We start from the raw sequence: 15,991 nt of genomic DNA, 5'->3' as shown, positions 1-15,991 counted from the left end.
ATATATATATATATATATATATATATATATATATATATATATATATATATATATATATATATATATATATATATATATATATATATATATATATATGTATATATATATATATATATATATATATATATATATATATATATATATATATATATATAGTTGAGCCAGAATGCTATCGATAGCAAACCGGCACTTTTGCCACACATTTGTTTTCGATGATGGAGCCTCCAAATCGACGATCGGCACCGTTGAACATGATTTATACTACTTGAAATATTTAGAAATCAAATTTCAAATCTTTTCGACATTATTTGCCTAATGATCAAAGGGTTTCAAAATTTGTAATTTTAATGGTCGATATGAGGCGTTTTCTCGTTTAACGGCGTAAAGATATCCAAATCAATTGAATTTTTGTTAGAAAATTCTTTAAACTATTTAAAACAAGATCTATACTCTTGATCTTGATTACAAGACTCCTACCATCATTTTTTTAAAAATATTCATTTTCAGCTGTTCATTTTTGTGTCCACTCAATGGATAAGAGAGCAATATCGAAAATGTATGAAATTTAATTTCTAAATACTTCAAATGGTATAGATCATGTTCAACGGTGCCAATCATCAATTTGGAGGCTCCATCATCGAAAACAAATGGGTGGCAAAAGTGCCGGTTTGCTATCGATAGTATTCTAGCTCAAGGCGTAGATCTAACGGTAAAAAAATTACAAGCACCAAGTGCTTGGTGCTTTTACAAGCACCATAGCCGGACTATATATATATATATATATATATATATATATATATATATATATATATATATATATATATATATATATGTAGAATTTGGTTGGAATACTATTAATAAAATTTGGGCTCTTTCGCTATCGAGTTTTTAATTATTGGATAAAAAATTATAGGGTTAGGATAATAGTGATCCCCAAGGTTTAGTGGTAGTCTCCCTAGGGTTGAGTGGGTGGTTGATTGAATAGTATGATCTAAAAGATGGAATTGATTAAAGTGTAGATCTAACGGTTAAAAAATTGATAGCAAAAGAGCCCAAATGCTATTAATAGTATTCTAGATCAACTCTCTCTCTCTTTATATATGTAGAGTCCGACTACTATACTATTATGAGTATAGACTCCTTTCTCATAAGTTTTCGGCTGTTAGATCTACCTCTTTGACTATTTCCACCCGTTAGATCATACTATTCAATTATCCACTTACTCATCCCTAGGGGACCACTATTATGCTAGCCGGGTACTACTATCATCCTAAGCGCATATCCCTTCAGCCAATGGCCAAAAAATTCTGAGTACAAATGGGTCTATACTCATAAGAGTATAGTAGCCCTAACCTATATATATATGTACTCATAAGTTTCCGACCACTAGATGAAAATATGTGCGGTTAGGATGATAGCGGTCCCCGGTTAGGTTAATAGTGGTCTCGGTTAGGTTAATAGTGGTTCCCTAGGGTTGAGTTAGTGGTTGGTTGAATAGTATGATCTAACGGGTGGAAATGATCAAAAAAGTAGATCTAACGGCCAAAAACTTATGAGTACAAAGTTGACTATACTCAAAAGAGTATAGTAGCTGGAATCTATATATAGGCTAGGGCTACTATACTTTTATGAGTATAGCCCCTTTTGTACTCATAAGTTTCCCACCATTGGATGAATAGATGTGTGGTTAGGATGATAGCAACCCCCGGTTAGGTTAATAGTGGTCTCCTAAAGTTGAGTTAGTGGTTTGTTGAATAGTATGATCTAACGGGTGGAAATGATCAAAAAAGTAGATCTAACGGTCAAAAACTTATGAGTACAAAATTGACTATACTCATAAGAGTATAGTAGCTGAACTCTATATATAGGCTAAGGCTACTATACTCTTATGAGTATAGCATCCTTTGTACTCATAAGTTTTCGATCATTGGATGAAAAGATATGCGGTTAGGATGATAGCGGTCCCCGGTTAGGTTAATAGTGGTCCCCTAGGATTGAGTTGGTGGTTGGTTAAATAGTATGATCTAACGGGTGGAAATGATTAACAAAGAAGATCTAACAGTCAAAAACTTATGAGTAAAAAGTTGACTATACTCATAAGAGTATAGTAGCTGGACTCTCTCTATATATATATGTGTGTGCGCGCGCGGATGCGCGCGCGCATGCGCTTGTGTGTACATATACACATGGAAGAACCATCTTCATCTCTTATCTGTCATCTTCATCAAGTCCATCTCTTTTGTCAAATTATATTATCTAGACTAAAATATAGTTAAAATTTATTTTTATTTAATTTATTTATTATTTATAGTATAAATAGTTTGTGAGTAGTATGTTAAGTTCTAAAAAATTAGTAATCTTACCCTCTTTTTGTAGAAAATGTTTATATCCCAAATTTTCTAACTAACCAAACAAGTTAAATAAAAACGAAAAACTATTTTTCATTTTATTTTTCCTTATCAACCAAACACGTGCAGTGTTCCAGAGGTTTGGATAGGATTGGCTACAGTATTAGTGACTGGTCGACACCTCTGGAGAGTGTCGGACTGAGTCGGAGTCGTTTCTGCATGAAATAGATGCAGAAATGGACTCGGCGCACTCAAAGGAGCAAAACAGGAGTTTTGCCAGTTTCGGGCGCCCAGAACAGGGTTTGGGTCGCCTAGAACTCGAGTGCTGAACTGAGCAGAACTGGAAGCCAATTCGAATCCTAGTTTCGGGCGCCCAGAAGTGGGTCCGAAATTTCACTTCGTGAGTATCGTTTGCGCTGACACTTGGCTGGTGGTAGGTGAGCTCCACCGGAGCCGGATATGGGCGCAGCACACCCCAGGCAGAGGAACCGAAGGGGAGCAAGTGTGTAGCCTGGAGGTTTCGGACGCCCAGAAAGGGGTTTTGGGCGCCCGAAAGTGTGGTTTTCTGCAAACTCTGCAGGTTAACCTCTTTTGTTCCTGAGGCTTATCTGACCATTTGATCACCCTATAAATATGTAGTGTTCGACTACAGTGAAGACTTTTCATTCCTTCTTCACAGAGAAGCTCCATTTTGCATCTAAGTCCCTCAAATTACTCCAAATTCTACAATTCCAAGCTTGAGGAGTGCTGATTCTGCAGATTTCCAGCAGCGACCTTCGACGTTTTGGCTCGTGTGCGACGTAGGAAGCTCCGTTTGCTGTGAAACTTGGTTTTTTGGATTCTGGACTTCAAGAAGAATCCGTGGAGCGTTTTTTGACGAATTTGATTGAGGTTAGTTTGGTCAAATTGCTATTTTTCTGGACTGCTGCAGTATTGAAGCTGAAATTTGAGTTTTGTGAATTTTCATGATGCAATCTTTGGAGGAAGCTGGATTTTGGACCTGGGGGTGATTCTCCATCTTAGTACACAGGTTTTGGAACCTTGCTTCACCAGATTTGAAGATCGAAAGGTGAAATTGACATTGAGATTGAAGGAATTTGACCTTAGGGGCTGAATTTTAGTATATTGATAGAATTATTGGTATCGTTGTTTTAGTTCTTGGAGAATCCTTGCTGCTGGTCCAGGGGTGGTTTCGGTTGTGTATCCCAGTAACTTCGCGACCCCGTGCTGTCGTGGATTAGCGCTAGAGGTGGGTTAATCATCGGATTCTCCTCCTAAGTGTACGCATAGTCAACATGTATATTTTCAGCAATTGTATATCATGTTTTTAGCTCGAATTCATCGATTAACATGTTAAACAAAATCCGAATTTGGAGCATGCTGTAGTGAGTTAGATAAATTATATATGTTGGACTTGAAACTTGACTTAGGAGAAAACTGATAATTTTACACCGACCTATATTAAAACTACCAGATTTAGCTCTAGGAGCCGTAGTTTGTTTGTATCACCGCAGTTTGTGGGCGGTGGATACTCAAGATAGTATAGAATGCATTTACACTCGTGATCGGATGCCAAGCTTATTTTTACAGCAGTGTTTAGGCTGTTCCGAACTGTGTCGGGTGCCGTCGTGGTTAATGGTGGACCCTGTTGGCTGTTTTTGCATTAGATTGTGCTAAAAGCACGTGAGATTTGGTGGTTAGACCAGTGTGACCTGTTCACTTCGATTATAGCCTGTGAGAGACTGATTGAACTTCACAGAGACACTTGTAAACTCGGTTGGGTCGCGCCCACGAATGCCATTCCGGAATGAGCTTTTAGTGCGATAAGATCGCAGTTTCTGCTCGGATAGTTCTTGTACTGGCCACCCCAGTGGGTGGTGTACAGCGTAGTTGGATACAGGCAGGGTGGGCCCGTTTGGGCAGCCCGTGTGAGGTTGGATCAGTGGTAGTTAGTGACGCCTTTCTCGACCTTCAATGAGGTTGTGACGTGAGGGGAGTTACAGCCGTCCTGTCGGACCTTTTTACCTAGACCAGCTACTCTTCAGCTACGGTGTAGTTTAGTTAGGCAAGACGGGTGTATTCACAGTCTCTGGAGAGTTTTCTCCACCGACTATTCTTGAGCTACGGTGTAGCCTAATTAGGCGAGACGGGTATATTCACAGTCTCTAGAGAGTTTTCTCCACCGGCTACTCTTGAGCTATGGTGTAGTCTAATTAGACGGGACGGGTGTATACAGTCCCTAGAGAGTTTTATCCACCGACTACTCATAGGGTAGTATACGGGTTCGCTTCGACAAGCGAGACGGGTGTTTTCACAGTCTCTAGTGAGATTGGGTCAGAGATTTGTATTATTCTACAGATAGTTAGTATTGGATCATGATAGTATCGTGGCATATAGCTGTAGATTGTTTCCAGTTCCTTTACTATTATTTGAGCATACATCTGTAGTAGACTTTGTGGGTGAGCCGATGAGATTGAGGGCGGTACCACTGAGGATTGCTTATTTTTGCAGTAGTTCTCACGCCCAGTTGTTACCTCTTTTTTTGCAGAGCCTTCCTCTTCGGCTGCTTCTGTCGCGGTTATCGATTGTGGAAAGGGAGTTGTGAGCTAGATCCCTTCCCGTTTTGCTACTGACTTAGAGATATACCAGCTACAGGGAGTGGTAGTTTTTGGTTCTTGTACATACTGATGTTAGATCCTCGCTGGAGCGAGTGTTTTTGTACCAGGATGCTATGTATGTATAGTGAACCAGTTTTATTTATATATTATTCTTTTTAGCAGCTCTATACTACTGATTGTAGTATTGTATATTACAGGTACAGGTACAGCTATCGCTTCGTATATAGAAAAAATTCTTATTTATACGGTGGGTCTGTTGACGTGCCCGGAGAAACGAGTAATCCGGGGCGTGACTACACGCGTACATAAAAAACTATTTTTCTTTTCCATCGAACCAAACAACAGAAACTAAAAAATTTCTTTTCCCCAACAACTTTTTTCTTTAGAAAATAGTTTTCTACTATTTTTCAAGAAACCAAATAGGCCCTTATGGTTAATAGTTAATAATAACTAATGAAATGTATACTTATGAGTTTAAATTATTATTTAATATTATTATTATCTAGCGATAATATGATATGTGATTTGTCATTTTTATTATTATTAATTACTTATTAACTATTAACTATAATTATTTGATCACTATTGCCTTATATAGTCGAACTAAATTGTTATACCCTGTGATCATTTTTGAAAATAAAGTTTGCGGAAAAATGTATAATTTTTTTTTCTTTTTGAAACCTTGCCCGATATGTTCACAAACCCGCCACACGTATAGAGATTCCTCTGTCCATGTGACGCTCCGGGCTCCAGCTCTAACTGGCTCGCCAACAGATACGCCGAATACACAAGAAACCTTATGTACACAGAGTGATAGAAGCACTTGTAAATAGTACAAGAACCACTATTAGAGAGTAATAGAGCTATTAAAATAGAAATAAATAGTCACTTGACGTACATACATGTAATTGAAGGTGTATAACATAATCCAAAAGTACAATAACATCACCTCACAACAGCGGACAGTGAAAAATAAAAAACAATTGTATGTATATGACTAAACAAAAGTAAGCTAGCTCCAAAAAGAGTACTCCTCTAGCATGTCGACAGGGGTAGGTAGGGATCAAGTTCGTGATTCCCTTATCTCGATCAGAAGCAACAGCAGCTGTCACACCCCGGTCTAGCGGAAACCCGCCCGACGCGTGCACAGACCCGCCGTGTACACCAAACAACTAGAATGCACACAAGGCGTCTACTAATACAAGGATGAACAAGATCAAGTCCTAACAAGGCTATCAGAACGAGTAATATAAAATTACTAATGTTCTATCACAAAGGGATCCACGAAATATACAAAGTGTATACAACTAAATCCGAAAGTCTAACAACATCTCTAAATCAAATATATAATACATCTTTCCACAAGATACAAAAAGAAAGATGATGTCGGGTCCCTCTAAATAGCTCCGTAGGGGCTCTAGCAAGTCGCTAACCCCTTGCCACGATCCCTATAACCTCTCCCGCCGCGGAAGGTTCTGAAACAAAAACCAACAACAAATGGGGGTGAGAACTATTAAACAATAGTTCCCAGTGGATAAGCCGCCGAGGGTGGCGAAATACACCACGAGGTCAACTGAGGCATGCTATAAGGTGATAATTAAGCAATATATGAAAGGTAAGTAAATTAAACATGTTCATTCCATAGTCATGCCTCTACTAAAAGATTAACTATCAAGTATAAGATGGTCAAATTTCATTTATTCAACTATATGCCAATGTCAGTTTACATGCATGTTCAATTGTATGCCAATGTCAAATTACATGCATATTCATAATGTCCATGATGCTATATAGAGTAAATTGTGCTTTTCATTGTTATCCTAGCCATGCGTGCATACTAATCCACATAAGTATAGGTGTACTACCACTAAAGCTGTTAATGTCATGATGTCCCACAAAATGTCCAACTATTATGAATGCATCAAGTAGTAATATAAGGTAGCAAACCACATGTATGAATATTTACCATGTATGCATCCATTACGGTGATGTACAATGTCAAGTTAAGTCTCAATACTCAATTTACAAGGAACGTACACGTGATAACGTCCCGGCTCGTGCCGTGCCTTAGTGGCCCCGTGGGAGTCATCATTTTCCCTACAAGAAAAGAGACTCCGCCCACGGCATCCCACTTTGGCGCCCAATCCCACACGGGCGATCTATCGTCGCAAGGCTAAACTCCAGAGTGCTGGCTTGTAGGGAGCGACCCTCACAAGTATGTGCGAATGAGCACAAGGGCAAGCAAGTGTGATCATAGTATAGGGTCCACAATTTGGGATACTCAATCATCATGTCTAAAATATGGAATTCTCACTCATCGACTCGACGGTCGGGTTCTAAATCATTCATGTCATGTCTTGTTTAACAACTACTTGGGTGGTATGTCTCTACCAACACATATAATGCCTAAAGCATGCATAGTTCATATGTCATTATCCTATCTAGGATAGTTCACTATTTTATACAAGACTCCAAACAGGTTTATGACATGCAGTTCCAATAATTGTCAAGAGAAATATTTACTAATGCCATATGCAAGAGAATTATGAAATGTCCATAGGTACCACAATACATATTATGCATATGTCTTTCTGCTAAAATCTCCATTACATGGAGTAGAAGTATTATCATGCAAGCAACTAAATTCCACTAGTATTACATGCCATTATCTCTATTAGGGTTCACCTCAAAGGCTTTACACTCTCATTTCCTCATGTCTAAAACAAGGAATATAAATATCGATCCCTAAATCGAATGCAATATCACAATGGCCAATACTAGTTGTTCTACTAGGTTAAATGTACCAAGTTACAATGTCACAACTACCTTGTCTATAACAAGTATAATATTATCATGCAAGAAATGCTAAGTTCCATTCACCTTGTCTATAACAAGTGTAATATTGTCCTCATGTAATTTAACCACTTATCTAACCCATTCTCTAGGTTCCCTCAAGGAGTTATACCAACATTCATACTCTAACATGCTTCCTATAGTTGCATAAGAGAGAAATCATCAAGAAGTGTCATGTAGTGCCTAAATCCACATGTATGCTTGTTGATGCCAAAATTAAAATTAACACGCCGACCTAACCCACATATGAGCTAAAGAAATAAGGACACGTGGTACACCAGTAGTCGGCAATAGGGCGCCTGAAGGTCAAGAGGGTTTAGGCGGGAACGGTTGAAAAGTGGGGCGTAACTTCCATGTGAAGTGGGGCGTAACTTCCATATGAAGTGGGACGTAACATCCATGAAAAGTGGGGCGTAACTTCCATAATCATGGCTATACCATTTCCCCCACTACTATAACCAACCAATAATGTGGGCTGATAAGATATTATAAATAGTAACTTTGAAGTCTGTAATAAAGGTATTTCTCACCCCTAAACGAGAAGACCACCGCATTTTCAATACTTTCCATTCCTGCATTTATCGTTTTCTAGGAGTAATCTACATGTAATCTTTTTTACCCGCATTTATTGCTTTCATAGGAGTAGTTTTTAAGTTAGATCCCTGGAGTCTGTATGCCCCATGGGCACACTCTGTTGTAATCTAGATTTTCAGAGTCTGTATGCTCTTCGGGCACACTCTGTTTTGTATGAGTTCCCAACTTTATTTTAATATATAAAGGCATTCAGCTCTTTCAGTCGACCAGTTTCTGTGTATTCCATCTATTCGGCTTATTAGCCGACCCAAAACCTTGTGCATTCTGTACATTCGGCTCTTCCAGCCGAACCGAATCTAAAGTAAAGGTCTTCGAACTCGGCTGATCTGATCCCTCATCAGCCAAATCGCTTAATCCAGTCGAAGGGCGCAAACTTCGAAGGTCACTATTCGTAGCCGTTTTTCATCCTTACACGTTCTCCGAGGAAGATCTTTGACCGGGTCAAGGATCAGGGAATTCGGCTCCTAATAATTTTTGGCACGCCCAGTGGGACACACTCAGGTATTCCTAATCTAGACTTTGTCCTATGGCTGACGATAATGCTATGAACCTCCTAAATAGAGCCATTCCCAGGCCTTCAGGGAATGACCAAGCTGGTAGCGCCAAAAATGCGAATAAGAATTAGGCGGTACTACCTGTTGGAGGAGAGACTAGTGAACAGCCGGCTTATCAAGAGCCGAGTTTAACTCAGTGTCACGCCCCCGCCCCGAGACCGCTACCAATTTGGTCCGGTTCGGGCGCGGCGAACGGACCGCCGAACGGACAGCAACTCCCCTGCCCGACCAAGGCTCAAACGATGAGATCATGTACACAAGTTCCCAGGAAATACACTTGATTACATACATGATCATACAACGATAACGAAGCGCAAACAGTGCATATCAACCAAGAGTAAGCAACACGAGTAAAGCATATAAGTGATCAAAAGAGAGATATACTTAACTATTGAATTCATTAACTTTGATACAATTATTTCAACCTTTACATTCTTCCAAAACATATGTACAATCACTCTCAAAACCTCACCCTATACATCATCTACTCTTAAACATAAAACATAGAGTGGAATTAATGCAGAAGGAAGTAAAGCTAGCTATGGATACCCCTAGGGCGCTATGCCCTTGCCACGATCGTCGCGCTCGCCGGGGACACTCGAACTCGGACCTATAGAGAGTGGGGTGAGAACTATCTTTCATAGTTCCCAGTGGGTTCGGCCGCCAGCTCCGCCGATCTCCCCACTAGGTCTAAGCAGGCATAGAGAGACAATAGACAGATAGATAGATACCTGTAATTGAAAGCATCGGCAACATTTAAGCAGATATACATATATATATATATACAACATCTAACTATGCCTCAATCTGTATAATGCATGCATGCACATCATAGTGAAACCTGTAGCTAATATACTACTATGCACAAAAACGTGGAACTCATCAGGTTACCCAATCCCTCTGCGAACTCGAGGCTTGCTCACAATCTCATGTGTGTAAGTCTCATAGGGGAGGAGACTAGCTACTCAACTACCCCCGAGACCGCCTGCGAACAGCTACAATAGTCCAAGGGCAACTACATTGGCCCCCCCTCGTGTGACAACCTCCGGAGTGCACTACCTGTGTGGAGCTACCACCACAGGCGCAGATAGGCTATGTAAGCTCGATCCAAACCTTCACAAACTGGGAACATCTTGTCAACTAAGGATAGTATCATCATATATGCAAGCAAATACCATACTCATCACTCTAGTGTTACCAACCACACTAAGGTTCTCATAGCTATTCATCATAGGTTAATATTAACTAGATGCCACTCGTCAAGGTTAACATTAACTAGATGCCACTCGCCAAGGTTCAATGTTCTCATATACTAGTTATTCCATACTAGGTTCTCATTCGCATAACACATTCATCACATATAGGGTTGACTATCTCCTGTTCAACTCATGCATACTAGGTTCGACGCTATATCCACGAAGCTAAGCTAACTCTAGCATGCAATAAAATGTAACAATTACATTCAGCACCCTATAATGCAATAATACAATAAGCACTTGATCAACATGATGACTTAGACATAGGAAGCAGTTCAACTGCTTCGGGATAGCACCCCCACCTTTTTGGTACTACCGTGTAGCTAGTAAACTCGACGCCGTGATCCTTCGTCGTCGCCTCGACTCTTCAGGCTAATCCGAACCCTCGAGCACTTGTTCCGGCGATATTTTCGCACTCGCTCGTCGTAACGAAGGACCGTCTTCGCCTACGCGTTCGAAGACTTAGCAATTAGGTTTATGACCCATTAAAATATATTAAACCCTAGATTTCCAAAAATCCCAAATCGGAGCCCTAGGTTGCAACCACGGAGAAATCCATGATTCAAGCTTTAGATTCATGCTAGAATCATCTATTTGACTCCATTAGGTCTCATTAAAACCATCTCCAAACAACAAGAACCCTAAACCCTAGAAATACCATTGTAGGGTTAGAGCTCCTAGCTTGAGGAAGAAGAAGATGATCTTCTTCTTCTTCTTAGTCTTCTCCCCCCTCTTTCTTTTCTTTTCCTTCTTCTTCTTCCTCTTCTTTTTCTTCTCCTTCTTTTCTTTCTAGAGAGAGAGTAAGGGAGAAAGGGTGAGAGTGTGAGGGGAAAAGAGAGTAGTGAGGGAGAGAAAAGGGTTCCCCATCTCTCATATAGGCCATTTTGCAATTAAACCCCTCAACTTTCCATTCTACAAAGCAGCCCTCACTGGGCAATTTCGCAGTGAGGGACTGGTCCCAGGTCGGGAAGACCGGTCCCCGAGAGCCTCCCATTCGGGCAGAGGAAAATCTCACGTTCGGGAACCGATCTTAGCCTGAAAGACCGGTCCCTGGGAGACCGGTCCTTGCCTGAGAGACCGGTTCCCGAGAGTTGGATTTTTGGGACTTAGCCAAATTTCGGTCTTTCTCGCTGGGTTGACGTTTGGGGACCGGTCCCTCCCTGCCAGGGATCGGTTGCATCAAGGATCCCCGCCACACCAGCCGATGGGACCGGTCCCTCCCTGCCGGGGACCGGTCCCCGAGAGCAATTTTGCTCCAGTGCAGGTTTTGCACTGATGCTCTCGCGGACTCTTCCTCAATGCACCTTATGCATTTTAATCACCTTTAGACTTTCCGAAACCTACTCACTCGACAATTAGTCAATTCTAAACGAAGTCTAATCCCCGGATTTCAAGAATTCACTTCCTTACACTCAGGCACTCGGCCATATGACCCGAGTCTTGCAAACTGTTGATCAAAATATCCATCAAAGTACCGCTCAACTAGACACGGTGTTGGCCGCCATAACGGCCTACAATGAAAATATTGTTCGAATTAGACAGTTATTTACTCGAAATGAGCAACCTTACGGGGGGCAACAGGGGCCCCTAAATATGCCCGGTGCAACAAAATCCCATCACGCCGGCGGTTTCACAGGCGCAACCGCAAATGGCACCTTTCCAGGCTGCTTATAGGCCGACGAATATAAACGCCGGCCCGCAGTCGGAGATGGCATTGTGTTTACCTCCTTTACCAGCTTACCAGCCCCAAAATGTAGGCGTAAGGGCTAGGGGGCAGGCTCCGAATATGCAAGGAGTTAACCCTATTATACCGAATTTCGGTTTACCGCAAGGACCGAATGTAATACAAGCACAGGTTCCTTTGTAGGGGAACAATAATGAAATATACGCACGGATTGAAGAAGCCATCCGAAATACTTTTGGAGTTGGCGCAAGGCTGGCAATGCTGCCTGTGTTTAAATCTCCTTATCCCGCGAACATCGATGTGGAGGATCCATATCCGGCAAACTGAAAAATGCCGAAGTTCGATAAGTTCTCGGGCGATGAGACCGAGAATACGGTCGAGCATATAGCCCGGTTCACGGCCCCATGTAGAGAAGCGACCGCTGACTTATTTTTGAAACTTCGATTATTTAACACGTCGTTAACTAAAACGGCGTTTACTTGGTATACAAGTTTATCAGCCAATTCCGTCCAAGATTGGGACGAATTGGAAAGAAAATTTCATGAGCAATTCTATAGGTCGAAGCCACAATTATCGGTTGCCGACTTGGCTTTATACCAACAAAAGTCAGGTGAAACGGTCAAAGAGTATTTGAACAGTTTCAAAATAGCCAATACCCGGTGCTTTATGAGAATGCCGGAATTAGAGTTCGCCAAAATGACGTTAAATGGTCTGCATTTTAAGATAAAAGACTATTTTGAAGATAAGTATTTTTCTAACCTATTTGATCTAGGTGTTCGAGTTGCCCAATATGAGCAATTTTGAAAAAAAAGTAAGGACAATCGGCTGTAATAGAGCCGATATAAAAAGCAAAGCAAAGGCAAAGAGAAATCCTTGATAGAAGAACAGTCGGTTCAAGAAGAGCAGAGCCAATCGAGTGAAAGTGAAGAATCGGCTGATGACGCCGAGGTATATGCGGCTGGTAAAGAGCCGCTTTCTTCAAAGAGAAATTCTTGATAGAAGAACATTCAGTTCAAGAAGAGCCGAACCAATCGAGTAAAAGTAAAGAATCGACTGATGAAGCTGAGGTATATACGGCTGGGATGATAAAGAGTCGCTTTCTTTAAGCCAACCAAAACCAGCGAAACTAAAGCTTAGGTCTCAGCTGTGCCATTGAGTAGTCGATTTGGCACCAATAGTCATCCAAATGTTTATTCGAAAGACTATTGGGGGGGCATTGTTGATGCCAAATTTAAAATTAACACGCCGACGTAACCCACATATGAGCTAAAGAAATAAGGACACGTGGTACACCAGGAGTCGGTAATAGGGCGCCTGAAGGTCAAGAGTGTTTAGGCGGGAACGGTTGAGAAGTGAGGCGTAACTTCCATGTGAAGTGGGGCGTAACTTCTATGTGAAGTGGAGCGTAACTTCCATGTGAAGTGGGGCGTAACTTCCATGAGAAGTGGAGCGTAACTTCTATGATCATGGCTACACCACTTCCCTCACTACTATAACCAACTAATAATGTGGGCTGATAAGATATTATAATAGTAACTTTGAAGCCTGTAATAAAGGTCTTTCTCTCCCCTGAACGAGAAGACCGCCGCGTTTTCAATACTTTCCTTTCCTACATTTATCGTTTTCTAGGAGTAGTCTACATGTAAACTTTTTTACCTAAATTTATTGCTTTTCTAAGAGTAGTTTTTAAGTTAGATCCCTAGAGTCTGTATGCCCCACGGGCACACTCTGTTATAATCTAGATTTTCAGAGTTTGTATGCTCTTCGGGCACACTCTGTTTTGTATGAGTTCCCAACTTCATTTTAATATATAAAGGCATTCGGCTCTTTCAGTTGACCAGTTTCTGTGTATTCCATCTATTTGGCTCATCAGCCGACCTAAAACTTTGTGCATTCTGTACATTCGGCTCTTCCAGCCGAACCGAGTCTAAAGTAAAGGTCTTCGAACTCGGCTGATTCGATCCCTCATCAGCCGAATCGCTTGATCCAGTCGAAGGGCGCAAACTTCGAGGGTCACTATTCGTAGCTGTTTTTCATCCCTACACGTTCTCCGAGGAAGATCTTTGACCGGGTCAAGGATCAGGAAATTCGGCTCCGAACAATGCCTCTACTACATAGAGCATAAATTTTTACTATACATAACATGTACATATTATGTCTTCATAAATTCTAGCATGTCATAATGAGCATGAATAAGCATCTAAATATGTCTTAAAACCATAAGGAAGACATAGAGGGAGTTTACCCATTTCGGTGAGGTCAAACCCACCGGATGATCTTCGAACCATTTCATTCCTTCGAACGAAGTTGTCCACCAAGCTCCTAGTACCCTAAATAAATTTCTAAAAGGGTTAGGGGTAATGAACGAACACCCCACAAGCTTAACTTTAACCAACCCAACAAGAGGTAGAAAATCACCTTTGATCAAGCTACACTTGTCCAAAGCTCAAATATATCAATCCAAAGGATCTTCAAATCTAACCTAAAGAAGAGTTCTATACTCATCAATTAAGTTCCAAAAGCCTCAAATCAAGAAATCCCAAACCAAATCCTAGTTTTTTCAAAACTAGGTTTTCATCTCCAGATCTTGCAAAAATCACAAATAGAGGTTGCAAGATGGGTACTAACCTTCAAGAGAGTTCCAAATCAAGCTATCTTGAGGTAGGGTTGAAGATTAATCCACCAAGAAGCTCTCCTCTTCTCATCCAAGCTTCCTCCAAGGTCTACAAGCTTGCCACCATAAAGAAGAAGAAGACAAAGAGATCAAACCTCAAATTAAAAGAAGTTTGGGAGAAATCTAGAGAGAAAAAGGGAGAAAAACCCTAGCTTTCTCCTTCTCCAAGCTCAGCACAAAGGGTGCTGTGAGGGAGATGAGGGGGTTATATAACATATTGTAACAAACCCCAAAAAGCCCCTTAAAACACCAGAAATTGCAAACTGCATGAACTGCAATTTTTGCAGTGCGTACCGGTATGCGGGAAAGAGTACCGGTACCAGGTCAACAAAACTGCCAAACCCGAGCCTCGGTCAAGCAGAAACAGTGCGGCGTACCGGTACTCAGCCGATGCCGTACCGGTACCAGACCACCCAACAGCTCAAACCTGAGAGCAGCTTTTCTCGGTTATACAGGAGAGTTCCGGTACCCCTTCTCTCTGCTACCGGTACGCAGCACCCCAAAACCTGCAGTTTGGAGGTTTTGATGCTAAGTTCTCTTTCGCGCATTCCTGCAACACGAGAAATGGGTCGGTACTCAGTCAACGACCAACAAAAACACCGGAAATAGCTTAAAACGCTATTCTAACACTGGAACATCGCAATATGCTAAAGTTCAGTGTGTTACAGCAGCAGCCGAAGGCTCTATAAGAAAAAATGACAACAATAGGTGTGAAAACTATTACAAACAAAGTAGTCCTTAGTGTATATCGTCACTGGCCCCAACAGCCTACCGACTAAATCTACAAAATTAACAGTATAGTTGGTAGGTAAAAGAACAATATGGTAAGCTAGAATAAACTCTATAGCTAATACGCCATTACACTACCACTACTCATATCATGTTCTTTGTGTATATATGCATTACTAGTTATGAAACAATTACAATTGACTCAATCCAAAGCGACCGCCAACCGGCAAGTCCAGCCTATGCCCATGCTACTCCGTACACTACCCACAAGGTCTAAGTTGAATGCATAAAAAGGACTACTGCGACAAGAATGTAAGAAGGCCTTACTCCGGAGTGGCACTCAGGGAAGATACTTAGTTGAGCAAAAGAGCACACTGTGTCGAGCTCAATTAGGCTCACGCAGTTTATAGTCGATGCAAATAATCAAATAGATCTAGGAACCAAGCATGTAAGATATGAATCCTAAAGATCTAAAAGATAAATAACACCTAGAGGGGGAGTGAATAGGTGTAAATGGCAAAAACAAATCTCTCGATGCAAAATAAAACTAATAGCGAAAAATAAAACCAAACACCGAGATTTAACGTGAAAAAACTCCAATCCGGAGAGAAAAACCTACGGGACCAATCACACAAAACAATCCACTATGAAAAATTGAGTACAAGTGATTTACCGAAAATA

The 15,991-nt window shown here is 41.0% G+C and overlaps 1 protein-coding gene across 1 annotated transcript in view; it reads right to left on the bottom strand.

Moving 5' to 3' along the window:
- The window catches only part of LOC109716361, a 90,064-nt gene that overhangs the window by 58,161 nt on the left and 15,912 nt on the right, over positions 1-15,991 (bottom strand). The window lies entirely within an intron of this gene.

This window comes from Ananas comosus, linkage group 10, assembly GCF_001540865.1.
Source record: "Ananas comosus cultivar F153 linkage group 10, ASM154086v1, whole genome shotgun sequence".
Classification (NCBI taxonomy): Eukaryota; Viridiplantae; Streptophyta; class Magnoliopsida; order Poales; family Bromeliaceae; genus Ananas; species Ananas comosus.
This window is presented reverse-complemented; position numbering and strand designations above follow the sequence as displayed.